Below are 14,967 nucleotides of genomic sequence, written 5' to 3'. Positions count from 1 at the left end.
GAGGCTACATATACTATTGAATTTTTGTCATCCATATTGATTTTACACATATTTCCCAAGGGGAATTATAAGGGGAACAGATGGGGTTACCTGACCCTAATTTCCCTTCTGATGCCACATTCCCCTATTTCTGCCTCCTCTCGATTTTTTCATTTTCTCACTGAAAACTCTCAGTTCATGAGCAAGCGCTCCTCACTAGGAACCAGGCAGTTGGAAAGTTTTAACTTTTAAAGTTCATTTATATTTGAGTCCTCCAAGAGCAACAATCCCCCAAAATTAATGATATTATAATAAAAATATTTTATTTCTTCAAAACCTCAAAAAATCATTTAAAACAGATCTTGCACGAGATATATCCCTCTAGGCTAAAATAAAGCATTAGAGCTTTTGTTAAGGCAAACATTTCCTCAAACTGAAAGAAAACAGAGCTTTAATGGAAATACAAATGCAAGCTTTGCAGTTGCAACCAGCTAATATAACATTAGAATTCTGCATTTGTGAACTGCTCTAATTTTATGTGCATATATTATTCAGCAAGAATAGTGTTCCTTTAGTTTTATAGATTTTTTTTGCTCTTATTTAGCTGGTGATATAATTACATGCTCTTATAAATCTGAATATTAGGAATTCAAACATACACAAAAAAGAGAAACTTGATTCTTAATGACTTATCTTTTTTCCCCAAAACACTGTCATCCCTTCATTGTTTTTTGTTTTGTTTTGTTTTGAGACGGAGTCTTGCTCTGTCGCCAGGCTGGAGTGCAGTGGCGCGATCTCGGTTCACTGTTACCTCCACCTCCCAGGTTCAAGCGATTCTCCTGCCTCAGCCTCCCAAGTAGCTGGGACTACAGGCATGTGCCACTACACCCAGCTAATTTTTTTGTATTTTTAGTAGAGATGGGCTTTCACCATGTTGACCAGGATGGTCTCCATCTCCTAACCTCATGACCTGCCCACCTCGGCCTCCCAAAGTACTGGGATAACAATGAAGGGGCTAGGCATAAGCCACCACGCCCAACCCCTTCATTGTTAATCTACAGCCCCTGTGCATTCAATGATCAAAGATTTTTAAACTACCTTCTTGAAACACACATACAAACTTTGTCAGGCAACTTCATTGTGCACAAGCACTGTTCTTATTTCTGTTTTTTCATCTCTTGAACACTGACCCCTTGACTTGCCCCTAAAACTTTCAATAGCTGAAACCAACCTCAGGTGAAGCAAGCCAACAACATGAGAAATGACTGTATGCAGACTCTTTGGGAGTGATAGCGAGATCATGGTGACAATGATGACAATGATTATCAGGATGTGATTTTTCTACTTAACCCTTTGGTCAGCCCTATGAGGCAGCTACTACTGCTATCACCATTTTACAGATGGGGAAAACATAGAGGTTAACACAAAGAGGCTGAGTAAATTATCACGTTCTCACAGCTACTATGTGGCAGAACCAGGTTTTGGACCTCTAGTGCTACAGGCTAACATTGCACTGTCCTCTCCCTTTTACAGGCACTCCGGAGGAACAGTTAACCAGCTGTGTGTCTCAATGTGAGAAATGTAAGCGTGTGGTGGTGCAGGAAAGAGGGCAGAACTGTGATGTCTCTGGACCCCTGATGGCTCCTGGTGAGTTTCCAGCACACTCCCAAGGCAGGACCCAGAAACAGCCCCGAGTGTGGGTCCAGAGTCTTCTTCCTCACCTGCGTAGAGGGTTCAGTAAAGGCAAATCTTTACCTGGAGGAAAGCGTATTGGCTCAGCAAATGCAGGGAAGGGAGGATCTCAGCAAAGAGGATTTCCATTCATTGGAAAATATGTGGAAAAGAAAGAAATGGACTTTGATCTCACATGAGGGAATGAAAATGAGAGCTTTTGCAGCCAGAAGATGAGGGAAGATACTCTCTCCTACCACCTGTGTGAGCTTGGACACCCTACAGAGAACCAATTTCTCCATTTCCTCATCTATGAATGGGAATAATTATAAATTCCTACCAATTTCCGTTTCCTCATCTGTGAATGGGAATAATTATATAATTATACTTACAATTTGCCATGAGAATTAAATGCAAACTACCACACACACACATCAGCGCTTCATCACCTAGGTTGCCTTCCTCCTGATTCAGAACCATTTTTTTTGGCTTAACTCCCTTTTTTTCCAGCTTTATTGAAGTATATAATGGTCAAATAAAATTATATAATGTAAGTTGTCCAACATAATGATTTGATATACAAAATCTTTTATTTCCTTGTTTATTTCACTTTTCCCCATGGAAGTCATTTCCCTCACATGGTCCTTTTCCTTCTCTTCCTTTCCCCAGTCTTTCTACAGCAAAATCAGCCTTGCCCTTTCATTCCTTCCTAGAATTCTCTGAAATGCTAGATGATATGTTCTGTCTGTGCTAACTCCCAGTGCCTGAAAACATTTGCCCCATGTGGTGGGATGCAATATTTGGGTGCTTTGGCCCTTAAGTATCTACCTGATCAAGTGTTCCCTACACCCTAATTCTGCACAGAGAGAGATGTTTAGGTTTTTGGAACTATGGTACAAATGGAGTACAATAAATGGGACACTCGCACCCACTCTAAGTGGCAGAGGGTGCTTTGCAAAAAAGCAGAACAAAGGAAGAGCCTCTTTGTGCCCCCCAAAGATTCCAACTTTTCACTCTGTAGACACCTAGGTGAGCCCTAAGCATCTCCGGCCCTCCCTTCAAGTCTCAGAAGCCAAATAGCAATACTGAGTGATAGACAGAACTGCATGATGTCCCTACAGGAGAAGACAAATTCTACCCACTTTGCAGAAAGCTTCAGGTGTCTATGAGCCCATCTCCACTTCATAGAACAGAGAATAGGGCTTGTCATCATGTGTTTAAAATATTCTGTATCACAAGTGGAGTGTTTTTTAAAAACAATGAAGTTGCCACATGGGTTTCAAGTGGTAGATCAAGCAACCTAATGGACCATCTTGCCTCCCTGTGAAAACACATAGATAGATGGTGGTGGTGTCCACCAGTCATCTTGATAAAGGTAAGAGATCAAGGCCAGGCTTCTCATGTTGGGTTAGCAACTTCTCAGAACCATCACCCATGAAAGTTTCAAGTAATTCTCAAACCTTTCACATCCAGAAATGATCCATGGAGAATTATTCTTTGGATATTTGGAAGAAATAACAAACGTTATAATACGTTGCTACTGCTAATTCTGCTCCAACTGTGAAATACCATGATATGGTTTGATTGTGTCCCCACCCAAATATCATCTCCCATAATTCCCACGTGTCGTGGGAGTGCCCCATGGGAAGTAATTGAATCATGGAGGGAGGTTTTTCCCATGCTGTTCTCATGACAGTGAGTAAGTCTCACGAGATCTGATGGTTTTATAAAAGGGAGTTCCCCTGCACATGCTCTCTCCTTGCCTGCCACCATGTAAGACATGGCTTTGCTCCTCTTTGCCTTCTGCCATGATTGTGAGGCCTTCCCAGCCATGTGGAACTGTGAGTCCATGAAGCCTCCTTCCTTTATAAATTACCCAGTCTTGGGTATGTCTTTATTAGCAGTGTAAGAACGAACTAACACATACCACCACCAGAGCTAGGACCAGGTTTTGACCCATGCCAGAGCTTGGTGACACCATGAGACCTGAAAACAGTTTTACACCACCTTGACTAGTTTCTCTACGTATCTCCATGTTCCTCTGATAGTTTTACAACATAGTACCCAATAGCCAGGTAATGTAATTTTAACATTACAAATTTGTTCAAATGCATGATATTAGCAATGGGGTTACTGGGATCAACTGCTCTCTCTGCTTCTTTCCACCCCCACCCCCAGCTATGCTTCCAGGGCTGCCACAATCCTTTACATGGCTTATGCTCTTCTATTAGCAGGCACTGTGTTCATCTCTCACATTCATTATCTTACTTAATCCTGTGAGATGTCTGCTATTTTAGTCCCATTTTACAGATGAGAAAACCGAAGCTTGAGATAGATAAAGTAGTTTTCCAAGATCTAATCTAATCTGTGGAGGAGTCAGCCCTCAAACCCAGATCCACAGCAACAACAAAGCCAGCCCACAGGAATCACAATTCATATATACATTCTGCCTATTCTTAGCATGTTTTCTGCCTCTTAGAATGAAAGTCACATCGAATACAATAAAAATCACTGATTACATATTTTTAACTAAAATACAAGTGTATTGAGTGGGGAATTTCTATTGAGTCATCCAACGTGGAGATGTGGGAAGAACTAGAGAAAGGCAGAGGATATATTTGGGCCAAGCTCTCTGCCATAGTTTAGTGCCAAGCCTGGGGGGCTGGACAGCTAGGTGCTAGATCTGTCTCTACCATGTAGGCTTGCTGTGAAACCCTGAGCAAATCCTCCATCCCCAGGCTCATTTCCTTGTTTGCAAATTATAATAGCCCATCCCATCAGGTTGCTGCATCAGGTATTACCTAGTGACGTTTGAATATGGAAACGAGAACTAACTATTATATACCCCCATTCACACATATTAATATATTTCCTTTCTCTTCATCATCCCAATATAGTTACTTCATGTTTTTGTTAAGTAAATATTCAACATTTATTAGTTATTGTAACTAACTTAGTTATTGTAACTAACTTTTGTTCACCGCTGAACTATGGATTGTGTCATTAAATTTTCTTTCTTACATACTTTTTTGTTTTCCCTGAAGTTAATAATTGTCTTATTTCTTATTTCCCTCCTTGTTTTGGCAAAATGCCGAAAAAAAGTTCTTTGCCAAAACCAGAAAGTTTTTCTCAATATATGCAAGCAAATCAGACAATGGATCAGTTCCACTTCTTTCTTTCTGCTCTGATCCAGAGCGGCTTCTCTGCAGGCATTCTGCACAGCTGACATTCTAGCGCTCCCCTTTGCCTTCACCCAAGGAATAACTTTGGCCTCTTTTTGGGTCTGGATCTTTTATTCCCTAGACTCCAGATCTTCCTCTTGCTTAGTTTACTCTTTTGTTTTAAAGGCACATATCATTTAGTAGCTTTCGAAAAATTCATAAAGACCTTGTATATCTGAAAATACTTTATTCCATTCCAAAATTTGATCAACTTTACATTCATTATCTTAGTTAATTAAATGAATGCCCATTATTTTATTCCCATGGCAATGGGAGGCAGTGGCAGAATATTGACTTCTAGATAAGAGTTAGTTAAATTTTTCAATATAATTCTCTATTCCCTCCTAGCTCCAAGTAGTGTTTTTTCAATGTGAGTCTCAATCCTTTGCATGGGAACTGTTTTTTTTTCTGAACATTTTAGTAGATTTTCTTTATTCCAAATGTTCTGAAATATTTCAGTGATGTGTCTGGTGTGTTTGTGTGTGTGTGTGTTTCATTCATTATGCTAACATTGAGTTAACTCTTTATAATGTGTGACTGTTATAATCTTGTCTCTTGGTTCAAGGAAATTCTCTTTCATTAATTCCTTAACAGTTCTCTTCCCTCCATTTTATCTGTTATCTCTTTCTGAAACTCCTGTGGATTTAGATGTTGGACTTCCTGGGCTGATCTTCAAATTCTCATGTCTGCTTTTATTTTTTCATTCCCATTCTTCTCAGAGATTTTTTTCCTCTGTTTTCTAGTTCATTCATTAATTTTAATTTCCACTTTGGTATTTTTAATTTCCAAATTTTATTCTGGTTTTCTGAATATTCCTTTCCACAGTTGCCTGTTCTTGTATCATAAGTGCAATATGCTCTCTCTAGAAATAAATTAGAGATTTTAAAAGATGTTTTCCTCTGCCCTGCACTGCCTCAGTTTCCTCAAATTATTTTTTGTTTCTCTTCATCTTTCTCTCTCACATTAGAGGACTTCCAAGAATGGTCATCTGTTTCATTCAAGAGTAACACATCCAAGGCTGACTAGAAGTTTCAGGAGCATAGGTGGGGTTACAAATGGTGAACTTTACTGCAGTGTGGCATGGAGGAGAGTTGGCACTTTCATGAGAGGCCTTTTATGGATTGTTCACTTTCCCCAGAAGACTGTCATTTGCTCTCCCTCTGCCAGGGTATAAGGCAAGCTGTCGGCACTTTGAAAGAGAAGAGAGAAACTGGGATCTCACTCTTTAGTAAACAGATTTGATTTAAAACCTCCTTATTTTCCTTCTTCCCTATTAACTGTTCTACTGTGCCTGAGTGTCCCATAGTCCAGATATCTGGCTCAACTTCATTAGAAAGCAAACTGTTGTATGTCTTTGTCCAGTGGGGGGAGGGATCTGGTCTATTTGGTCATTCTGTAAATCTATTCACCTGTTTTCACTCTGACCCATATCTCACCTTCTACCTTCAATTTATGAGCATTTCCAGAATTTGGCAGAGCAAAACAGCCTGCTTTTTGTTGATTCTTTCCCCTACAAGCTTAAATTTCATGATTATTTTAATGCTGTGCCAAGTCAGTTACCATTTGTTTATTCTTCGTTGAGCTTTCAAAATGTAGTTGGCATTTCTTCCCTGATGCCATCTCCTCTTTCATTCTCTTTGTCCTTTGAGCTTTAAACTTTTTAAAATGTCGTTTTGTAGGATTTCAGGTGCCATATTGAACTCAAAATATAGTTTCCACTCCTTGCACTTAATAGGATATCAAAAGCATTCTCCTCCATACGGAAAACATAGAGTAAATACAACACTTTATTTCAGTAGAATACTGAAAACACATTTGAATGGCTTTCTCATAGTATATCTAACCATTAGCCTATCACTGGAAACTTAGAATGAATGAAAATTTCACTATTATAAATAGCATCAAAGTAGCCATCCTTTCACATGAAGTTTAGTCTTGTCTCTGACAATTTCCTTAAGATCTATTTCTAGAATAATATTAAGTCAAGTATTCTAAATTTTTGAACTATTGATACATGTTACCTAATTGATTTCCAGAAAGGCAGTAATAAATCAGCACTCTTCCTCAAAGAAGAGGCAGTAAATGGAATTTATCCCATCATCACCACAAGTATCATTTCTCAAAATCTTTATCAGTCATGTCCCCATTATTGTTTTAATTTGCATTTCCCTGTTGACAAATGTGACTACATTTTTTTCATATATTTATTGGTAACCTATATCTTCTGTTAATTGCTCCTGGACCAAGCTCATTTTTTTTCCTAGTGAAATGTGAGGTTATTTCTTATTTGTATGAACTCTTCATTTGTTAAAACATCAAGCTTTTTTGGCTAGATTTCTCAAAAACATTTTTCCATTTTATTTTTTTAATCGAATACAATTCTTAGAATTTATCTCTGAAACAGAGAATTTTTACATTTTTACATAATCAAAATTGTCACTTTTTTCTCATTTATGCTTAGAGGGTTTCTCATCCCATGATCAGATAAGTGTTACCCTACATTTTCTCCTCTTTAAAATATGTTTCGAATTTTTTGCATTTTACTCTTTTCCTTCTGAAATTTAATTTGCAGTATTTTCTCTCAGTCAATCAGGTAACTCAACACCACTGATTGCATACTTGTCAGTTTCTCAACCAATATGTAATGTAATTTTGAACACATTTTAAGCTCTTATATTTAATAGTCTGTTTCTTGGCTCTTTCAACCCCATTTGTCTGTTGATTCTTACTCCAGAATATCCTGTTTTAGTTACCATTAACTTTATAGTACATTGCAATGTCTACTAGAGAAAAACCTGCCTTACTGCTCTTCTTTTTCTAAATTTTTAAACTCTCTCATTGTATTTATTATTCAAGATGAACTCTAAAATATGTGGTCAAGTTTCCAGAAAATGACAGAAGCAACATGATTTCGATTAGAATTGTATTAAATATGTAAATTCATTTGAGAAGAATCAAAATGCTAAGAGTATCCATTCTTCCTTTCTAGGAAGATGACGCCTATCTCCACGCATCCGAGTCTACCTTATATCTACTCGGGGAGTTGTATTGTTTTTCCAGTACAGAGTCTATATCTGGATATTTTTATGTGTTGGTACTATTTTGAATAATTTTTATCTTCATAGTTTCTAAATGATTATCACTATTATATCAAAATGTTAGTTACTAATTTTTATATATTTATTTTATATTGAGTCAACTAACTCAACTCATAATTTCTAATCATTTTTCAATGTTTCTAAGAATCTTTGCTTTACTATGTAAACAGTAATTTTGCCTGGTAATATCATTTTTGTCTCCTCTTTTCTATATCTCACTTTGAACCAGGTATTAGTAGGCTGTCATGAGTGAAACTGCAGACAACCTTGTCATTATCCTGGTTTTAAAGAAAATACTTTCACAACAAGAATAATAATTGCTAATTTTTACTCAGTGCTTTCTGTTTGCCAGTTACTTTGCCAAGGGATTTAACTACATTACTTCCTTCCATCTTCAATCATTTTAGGAGAAAGTTACTATTGTAATCCCATTTTAAAGACAATGAAACTGAGGGTTTAGAGTAGAAATATATCCAAGGTTATCCAGCTAGTCAATAACAATGCAGGATTTCAACACCACATTGATTTGACTCCAGAGCCCATGCTTGTCACATATTAGTATTTCAAGTAAGCATGATTTGTTGATAGGATTTTTTAAGGACGGCTTTGAGATTTTTTTCTTGTCTCTTTTGGTGTTTGTTGGTTTGACTGAATATTTGAGCTGAGAAGATGGGAGAGAGAAGAGCAGGTTGCTTCTAGGCAGGCAGAACATAGACATGAAGTGAATACTGAGTACATTAATGATGCAAGAAAAGTACAACAGAAAAATGCTTCCCCATAGTTCCACAAGTTGTGTGTGGACACCAAAATCAATTACTAATGAAAAGAATACAATTTAAAGGCCAAAAAATTGCACCTTAGAGTTTTAGTATTATTACAACACAAATAAAGCTATATGATGTAACCACTTGCCCATTTCAGTTTCCAAAATTTCTCAAAGAGCATTTTGGTCTCATTAACTCAGATCTTTGAGTCACTAAATAGTAAGGCAAAAGGTGGGGTTAAGGTGGTTTGTGCTATTTAAGACTCATCTTGGCAAGAAGCTGAGTGGAGGGAGACAGTGTGCCTCCTTTTCCAGTGTGAAAAAAGGAATCCAGCAATGCAAAAAATAAAGTCTTTAAAAGTGTTACACAGAATTATGTATTTCTGCAGCATATCATCCCAGGCTTAGTGGCTGTATAATAGCCCTGCTGGACTCCCACTACTGCAAGAAGATCATGCGCAAAGCATTATGATCAGCACAGGAAATATGAAGGTCTTACTTTTCCACCAGACAATTTCAATTGTTGGGGTTGGTAGGAGAAGTGTTTCCTTAAAAACCATTACATAAAAGTTTTTAGCTTTGAGTGCTAAAAGAGTTTTCAGCATTTAAAGGGCCACACTCTTTTATAGGAAGGGGACAATTGATTCACGCCAATTAGGTGTTCATGTAAGAAAACAATTTTTTTTTAACAAGCTTTAGGAACACTTATCCTTGACCAGCGAACAGAGAGATGGTTTGATCTGAGCAAACACACACAGGATTGTGCTTCTGACCTGGCCCTTTTGTGCAGGGCTCTTAACCCGTCAGCTCTGGGTCTATTCATTTAACCATTGGTAATAATAACATTGCTGCCATTTCCTTGATAAGGCTTCTGTGAGATTGAAAAAGGGGTATATATGGAAAAGTGCTTTTGAAAACTGAAATACACTTGATATGTGTGAGGAAAGATCCAACAGTTTCCAGGACACTCTCCCTGAAGAGTAGTCATATTTATTGCTCACCCGAACTCCTCTGAAAAAGACAGTCATTGGCAGTAATGGAGTTCTGCAGAGAGCCAGCCTGTTTCCGTTTCAGTTCAAAGCCCTTGAGACAGCAAACTTTCAATCCAGGCACTGCCCCTGAGTCCCAAGTAAATTGTCTGTTTCCCCAATATATGTGGTGAGCATTTAAACAGATCATATTCTTTTATCAGGCAGTGAAAATCAAAATTTAAAGGCTAAAGGAAGGATGACCTATTTTACATGGACTTTATGAGAGGCTTTAGAGGCGTCACGTGATCCTAGGATAACTCGATAACGTCAGCTCTGGGTCACCACATGGCTCCCTTTTCCCTCAGTCCCTTTGGCCAGTCATTTCTTTTATATACTGTACAGTGGCTCTGTGTACTGGGGACTAGCTTAAATCGAGCTTGAGACAGGGGCCATGGAATGATTGAGTAGTGAATTAGATAGAAAATTGCAGCTTTTGCACCATAAGTGAGAGAATCGCTGCATTCAACCAGTTGCTATGACTTGAGGATTTCTCATTTCTTTTGACTTTTTTTTTCACAGACAAACTTGATGTCAAACATATTTGTCTCTTTAGATACACAAGTGCTGCCTGTTGCCCTTGACCTTCTTTTAAAATCTTCCCTCCACATCTCAAATACTCCTTAGCCATCATCGGCATAAGTTGTGACATACGAAAATCAATGTTCAAGAAAGAGTTGGAGGAGGGAAAAGTTCAAGTCTTAAACCCACTCAAGGTTCATTGGGCCCCCATCAGAACAAACAGCCATGAATGTGGGACACAGGAGTACAGGAGGCTGAACATAAAAGGCAAAGATACCACAGAGAGAATTGATTTCTTATATTGGTTATTTGGGTTTTACACAAATTTGTACCAAGAGGTACATAAAATTGAGTCAAACTTGAAAACTGTAAAATCACTGGATTGGTTTATTTGCATTTGTTCATTCACGCATGAGCACAACTAGTTGTTCTAGAACAGGCAGATGAGGACACTGGTTATATATGGCCACTTGATTTCAGCACTCATGACTTGAGCCTGCTCTACGCCTGGAAGTGTGCTAGGCCCTGAGAGAAATAGGCAAACAAGTAAGATTTAGATTCTGGCCTCCAGGGATTGATACATAGCTCTGATTCCAGATAGTAAGAAAACTACTGGAAGAGAACCATCAAATGCTTTGGCTGTCTCCCTAACTGAGGTATAGCTTTTTACAGTAGACATAAAGCCCCATGAGCATAGATTAGGCTAAGGATAAGGCAAACACCTCCGCAAGTCTTCCAAGTCCCCAGACAATCTGATGCCACCCATATGGAAGGACCTCTCCCCAGTGCCTGTCTACACCGCACAACACAACTAACCACTCAGCATTCTTCAAACATAACCACACATTTACTCTTCCAGGTCTTGTTCACAAGCCTCCTTCTACTTAGAACACTTTGATACCATCTTCGCTAACCTAGAAATCTGATTATTTCCCCTGCGGCCCAACTCAGTGATCCTTAGTGAGAAAATGCTCAGTGAGACGTCTTTCCAAGGTCTCTCCCAGCCTCTAAGTCAATGATATGTGAACCGAAGAAATACATAGAACAGTTCACCTCCATTGAACCATGAAGCCATTCCTGATGCCCTGAGGCATAATTAGACCTCTGAACTTCCATCCCACGTGCTTCTTCTGCTACTATAGGACTAAATGCACTGAATTGTAAATAGTTGTTTGTTAGCCATTTACTAGTTTATCCTTCCAAGTAGAATGAGTAAAACTCAAGGGCAGTGTCTGCATCTTACTTCATTTTTGTCCTATCTAACAAACAGTCAAGTGGCCATAGGTAAGCGTCAATCACTCTTCCAAGTGCATTGCATGTGTTTCTTCATTTAGTCCTTACCACAGCCCTATGAGATATATTACTATCATTATCCAATTTTGCCCATGAGGGAGCTGAGACACAGCAAGTTTAAGTAACATGCTCACGGTCATACAGCTGAGTGGGTAACCAGCCTGGTTGTTAACCAGGCTCTTACCTGTTCCTTTATGCTGCCTTTTACCTATCTTTGTACCCTCAAGGCTTGGCTCAGAGGTCCAGTACGTGGAGCTCACTAAATGCAGATTAGCTGATTAAATGACTAAGTAGGTGACCTACTGGTTAGTTCTGGCTAGACCCTACTGCAAAGTTCTAGGCTATAGAAGTTGGATAATAAGCAGATTTTGAGATGGTTCAGAAAAACTCAAGAAGATAGAAATGAAGAATTATACCTACGGATTTAGGCTGCTTAGCCTTGAGAGCAAAAGCCGAAGGCTGGTTTCATAATGATCATCAAGAAAGGAAGGCTGATTCGTGAAGACAGTGACTGAGCTGTTTTTCTCCACCTCCGGGGAGGAGAAAGGAGCAGAACTGTGCCTAAGCCGCAATGGGCAGAGTTTAAATCCACACAAGGAAGAATTTCCTTGGCCTAAGTATCATTTGTTAGAGCTAGGAATGAGTTATAGAGAGAGGCTCCATTAGGTTATCTGTCTTCAGCCTTTTGGACTTGCTTCTGCTCAGAGTGAGGAACATGTAGAATGAAAACAAACAATACAAGGTCTCCCCCAGCCTTATGAAGCTGAATTTGAATCTAGGAAATACATCAAACACTTCGTCTTCTTTGATTCAACAAATGAAAAAATGAATTGATGAATGAACATGTCCCACATTTAAAAGGCAATAACAAAAAATTGCAGTCAGCAATAAGAAAAGGGGTCTTCTTAGGGAATACTTTTGTGCTACAGATGTAACAATAGAAGAAAAATAGAACTTATTTAAGCTCTTCTATGGCAGCTATGATCCAACTATCTCTTGCTAGGTCCATCATCCTCTTAACATAAAATTAGAAAAGGTCAGTCTACATCCTCAGGTGCTGGCTTTGACCCATCATCACCATTTACTCACTTGATAGATGACAGTATCTTGATGCATATTTCTTTAAACATGAAGTAAACTCAAACTATGAACCACTATTTCATCAATGTCCAATCTAAAGCACTTTAAACAGGAAGAAACAAATCCTTCCCCGAGAACAGGAAACAACATCAAACCTACTTATTTTTTTTTCCTACATGAAAACTGAAACACGAAATAGTAATGGAATTGAAAGAGAAGGTAGACAGTACACAAATCTATATCCATATTTGGTACTGTTTCAAAACCACGATTCTCCTTTATTTTCTGTTAATGGCAATAAAACCTTATACTTGTAGAATGCTTTACAGTAATAAAAGTTATTTAATACAAACATTAATTCACTGAATTTGTACCTGAAAGGTAAGTGTCTTCCTTTTCATCTTATAGAAGCAGAAACAGCTCAGATAAATAAGGGACTTGATTGAGGTCACCCTGATAGGCCTTCAGCCAGGCCTTCTCACTTCTAGACTGACCATTTCAGGTACACCTGTGCTGGGTGTCTGGTGAGCACCCAGTACACCTTACCATGTACTGCCTCTATTATTAGAGAGCTGTGGCATGGCCCTATAAAACCTTGAGAAATTCAGCTGGTCTAATAATTTTGCGAGACCTGGGATAAGAGAAACTGCTCTATCTGTTCTGAGTACAGAACACCCACTATCAGTGAGAGCCTGCATTCTAACTCAGGCTTTCCCTGCTTGCAAAATTATCTCCTTGTGAAAAACCTGGCTCAAATGCCATCTACTCTGTGAAATTGTCCCTATTCCCCTTGCTCCAGGTAGAGGGACATAATCCTTTAAGCTCTGGATCCAGGCTGCTTGGGTCTCAGTCCCATGTACTAATTAAGTGACCTTACCCTCTCTTAACCAGCCTCATCTACCAAGTAGGAATACAACTAATATCCCCTTATTCAGATATGGTAAGGAGTCAATGATTTTATATCAGAAAAATGCTTCCAACAGCTCTTGGCACACAGTAAGCTCTGTGTTTGTTAATTATCATTGTTAACTATTCCTGAAATTATTGTCATTGGTAACTATTCCTGCAATTATTACCTCCTCTGAGTCTTCACAGGGCTTTGTTTATCTTCCTGATGTATTACTCATATTTTTTATAACTCTTCTCCACGTTTTGGTTAGTTATTATCCACCCCATCATCAGCCCAGAGACCTCAGTTTCTCTTCCAATAATCTCTTTTCAGATCTCTTTTCAGATGAAGGCACTGATACCCACTTATATCTACTGCCAGCTGAAGCTGGCCTGGCTCTGCAAGGTTTTTCTCCTCCTGCCTCTTTAGATTTATCTCCCACCATTCCTGCCTCACTCTGAACGGCTGGTATCACATCCAACTGCATGCTCCTCAACACACACTTCAACACTGCTCTCTTTCCTATGTCTGACATAGGCTCTCTTTTGCCTTGAATTGTCTTCCCAGTTCTTTGTCTGGCTTAATTCCTTTTCTTTGTTTAAGACTTAGCTCCATGCAACTCCCAAGACAGATTGGAGGCCTACCTACAGTGCTCCCATGATACATGGAGCATTTGGTGGTTGTCCTATCATTATAATGACCTGCTGTGCTCTCCCACCATGACCTTGTGTTCTAGGGCAACATCCTCAGTCACTTTCTCATCTCCTTAAGTATGGATGTGCTTTGCACATGGCGGAGGGGGGCAGTATTCAAAAAACATTGAATGGCTGGTCTCATTAAATAGATAATAGATAGATAATGACACATACTGTGCATTTGATGGGTCACCAAGCAGTGCTCACTGATGTGTTCTTCTAAACACTTTCAAGAAAGTGATTCATTTAATCTCCACGACAATCTTATAAAGTCGCTACTACAATTATCCCCATTTTACAGGTGAGAAAACAGAAGCAAAGCAAGATTTGAAAACTTTACCAATGCTACACAGTTAAGAATTAAGGACACCAAGGTTAGAACTCAGAGGTCTGTCTCAAGATCAACAGGTTCTTGACCCATGTGCTACAGTACCTGTTCAAAAAGGGTATCATAATAGTAAAGATATCTAAACAGACACAGACAATATGTTCTAGTTCCAATTTTACAGATGAGAAAGTTGCAGAAGAAAGTTTATGGAGAAGCAGTTCAGGGGAAAAAAAGGTAGAAAGCTGAACTGGAAGATGATAACCCTTGCTCCTCACTAGCCAGGGCTGGAACTTGAGCCAATCTCTTATTCTCCCTCTTCATGTAAAATCGAGACCTTGGGAACCTGTCTCTGCTTCCTTCCAGATCAAATATCCAATTTCACTTAGCTTTGGCAAACATT

At 38.8% G+C, this 14,967-nt stretch overlaps 1 protein-coding gene across 1 annotated transcript in view; it reads right to left on the bottom strand.

Moving 5' to 3' along the window:
* The window catches only part of PPARGC1A (peroxisome proliferator-activated receptor gamma, coactivator 1 alpha), a 711,903-nt gene that overhangs the window by 311,818 nt on the left and 385,118 nt on the right, over positions 1 to 14,967 (bottom strand). The gene's annotated exons all lie outside the window — the stretch shown is intronic.

Source organism: Mandrillus leucophaeus, unplaced genomic scaffold (genome assembly GCF_000951045.1).
Source record: "Mandrillus leucophaeus isolate KB7577 unplaced genomic scaffold, Mleu.le_1.0 Scaffold393, whole genome shotgun sequence".
Taxonomy (NCBI): Eukaryota; Metazoa; Chordata; class Mammalia; order Primates; family Cercopithecidae; genus Mandrillus; species Mandrillus leucophaeus.
The sequence above is the reverse complement of the archived record's forward strand: the minus strand, read 5'-3'. Positions and strand labels throughout refer to the sequence as shown.